Below are 3537 nucleotides of genomic sequence, written 5' to 3'. Positions count from 1 at the left end.
ATATAGTCACGGTAAAAAGAAAGGACACCTTAAAGTTTGATATATAAGGAATTAATAAAGGATTATCTGGTCCTTACCAGGGGCCCGTTCTTCGTACGTCGCTTACTACATCCAAGATCAATTGACACATCCAAGATCAAATCATCGCGCTAACCGTGAGCTCGCTAATCCGGTTCCCCGAACACACCTGCTGTTGACGATTACTACAGCTGGACGCAGGAATGTGACATCACTGGGTGTCGTAAAAGGGGCTACGCATCGATAGTAGAAACATTGATCGGCAACCCGCTGATTGGTCGGCGAAAATGTCCAAGGGGCGTGCTCGGTATTTTCCGGCAGCAGAGCAAGAACTCATGAGTGAGGGATTTCAGGAGTTTCAGAGTTTAATTAAAACGCAAGAGAACACTGCAAAGGCTGCAAAAGCAAGGAGAGAGGGCTGGCAGAAAGTTGCTGACAAATCAAACTCGTAGGTAATTTAATAATAATAATAATAATGGATTGGGTTTATATAGCGCTTTCCAAGGCACCCAAAGCGCTTTACGATACCACTATTCATTCACTCCCACATTCACACACTGGTGGAGGCAGCTACGGTTGTAGCCAGGCTGCCATATCGCGCCATCGGCCCCTCTGGCCAACACCAGTAGGCGGTAGGGTAGATCTATCATATGACACTATATTGTCCAATATCATATGGCATTATATTATATTATAATATGTTATATTATATCCCCTTTCACATTAGAGCCACAACAGGACCCACAAGAACATGGGAACAAGTAAAAGTGGAATACAGGAGTATTCTACAGAATGGTAATATTTATCTCTTAGATTGCTTTGCGTCTCTTGGCAAGGTAATACTGGCCTGTAATACTCTGTTAGTTTGTTCATAACAGCAACCAAGAAAAGGGCAGAGGAAAAAAAGACAGGTGGTGGTCCTGCACCCCCTCGTCAACAAGTTGGTTAAGTAAATAATACCCTCACGGGAATATCGATATCTCTCTATGAGCACACTGTCGCGCTGAGCTAAAGGATCCTGTCTGTCCCGCAATATACGCTGAATTCTGAGGACTCTCCTTATCAATCTTGCACCTTCCGCAATGGGTTGGTCGCGTATACGGACAGGACATGGCTGCGACAGGCTTCCCAAATCCACCTTCGCTTTTATAGCCGTGGTCTCTCATCTTGATTACACGAAGTAATTTACAATTACTACTCTGAAATATGAATTACATCTGTAATAATCACATACATGTAATAGAATGTTAATAGTACATTTCCCTTTTTTAGGAAATGACCTGTATGTATCTGTGTGACATCAATAAAAGGATCAAGTGCTGCATTATCTTTAGTTACATTGATAATATTTATTTATGGTGAAACAGTGGAAAAATATCGCTGTTGCTTTCGTATAAATGAAGCGGACATACCTGCGTGGCCGCGATCTAATCCTGTTTACATAAAGTAAACCTGCTCCCGAGCAGGTTTACGCTTACGGCTCTGTTGCTATGACAGCAAGTCCCGGATGAGCTTCGGGGAACCGAACGATCCAAGATCACGCGAAATCGTCAACAATCTAATCCGGCTAACCTACTTAGCGAGGTACGAAGAACGGGCCCCAGGTCTTACGATAAGGTAAATACAACCTGAGATGAACAACACACATCACACAATGTCACTTTATACAAATTTCTTAAACATTTCAATCAGGTTGAGATCTGGACTTTTTTAAGCCACCCTGTTATAGTTTTGCAGTTCGGGATTCTTGTTCTGCTGTAATTTTGCCAAGCTTTAGCTGCCAGACAGACGGCCTCACATTTGACTCTAGAATACTTTGGTTTACGGAGTTTATGGTCAACTCAGTGACTGCAAGGTGCCCAAATCATCACCGCTCCACTACCGTGCTTTATAGCGCTGATTTTTTGCGCTGATATGCTGGGTTTGTTTTCGTGTCAAACATGGTGCTGTGGATTAAGACCAGACATTTCCACGTTGGCCTCACTTGTTCAGAGAACAATGTTCCAGAAGTCTTGTAGCTTATTTGATGCAACTTTGCAAACATAAGCTGTAAGATGGGTTTGTTTTGGAGGAACGAATCATTTCCTGGCAACCCTTCCAAACAAAAAAAATAAAAAAAATGTATTCAGTCTTTTTCTAATTGTGCTGTCATGAACTTCGGCATTTAAGATGCTAACTGAGGCCTGCATCTCTTGGGAAATTTGGTGTCTTGAATATTTTCCACTTGTGAATAATCTTCCTCACTATAGAATGATGGGCGTCGAACTGTTTGGAAATGGTCTTATAACCCTTCCAAGATTGATGGGCACCAACAACTATTTCTTCAAGATCATTGCTGATGTTTTTCCTCCTTGGTATTGTGTTAACACACTCCTGAATACTCCAAAGTCCCCAAAATTCTGCTTTTATAGAGATGCATACACTGGTTCAGTTAATCAAGTGCATTTGATTTGCAGCAGCTTTTATAGAGATGCATACACTGGTTCAGTTAATCAAGTGCATTTGATTTGCAGCACCTGGCCCCTACTATGAAAGTAATGCAATGCTTCTGCAGGATTTATTTATTTTTTGTTAAATAAGTAATGACATAAGTTTTGTAGTTCATCTCAGGTTGCATTTCCATAATCATAAGACCTGCTAGTATTATTCGTATTCAGTCCTCACATGTAAAAACCTTCACTTCAAAGAGGGTGTAGTTTCTTGTACTTTTTACCATGAAAGAAAAAAGAAGCTGATTATTTCCACTGATAAATGTATTGATTTTATTAGTAGACCACTGAGCTGATGGTTCCTTGCTGCCCAGCATACATTCATCCATGTGTGTCACTTCGGGGTGTTTTTCTCTATGATGGATGGTGTTTTCTTTCAATGTGTACAAATCAAAAGGACCAAGCATGCTCTGAATCAGAACAAAGAACGGCAGAATTTAAGAGCTGAACTGAAAAAAATCTTGAAAGCCTGCATGCATACGCACAAATCCCCCAGGCTTCACATACACAGCTGAGCACACAGTAGATTCTTGTAACACTGGTATGGATATTACTACTTTATGTATGCAATTATGTCACATTTTGCTGATGGCAGTAAAGCAAAGTAAATATGGGACATTAAAAAAAAGGACAAGAAGTGATTTAAAAAGATAAAGTCCAAGAATGCAGTTAAATATGGCATGGGCTCGTGTGCTCAGACAGTATATCATTTTCACTTGAATTTGATTTAAGAAAGCAGCAAACACAAATGTTTTCTGTAGATTCTTTGCAGTCAGTAGAGCTGAAACTACTGAACACCTGGGGCCAGATGTATAGACAGACACAAATACACACAAAAACCAGTGTACGCCTTTTTCCACACGTATACTGGTATTTAGAGGAAAAAGTGGGTCGAAAATGTTCTTAACTACCTCACAAATACTTTGTGTACACAGAATCATCCATATTAATATGCTGAATTTTACAAATCACAAACTGCATTGTAAATAATTGAGTGTGTACTAAATTCTCTCAAGCCATTTTGTATTTT

This window comes from Aulonocara sp. 'chitande type north' Nkhata Bay, linkage group LG7, assembly GCF_057382095.1.
Source record: "Aulonocara sp. 'chitande type north' Nkhata Bay isolate Kocher_YH1m ecotype deep benthic linkage group LG7, A_spYH_male_GT1.1, whole genome shotgun sequence".
Lineage (NCBI taxonomy): Eukaryota > Metazoa > Chordata > Actinopteri > Cichliformes > Cichlidae > Aulonocara > Aulonocara sp. 'chitande type north' Nkhata Bay.
The sequence above is the reverse complement of the archived record's forward strand: the minus strand, read 5'-3'. Positions refer to the sequence as shown.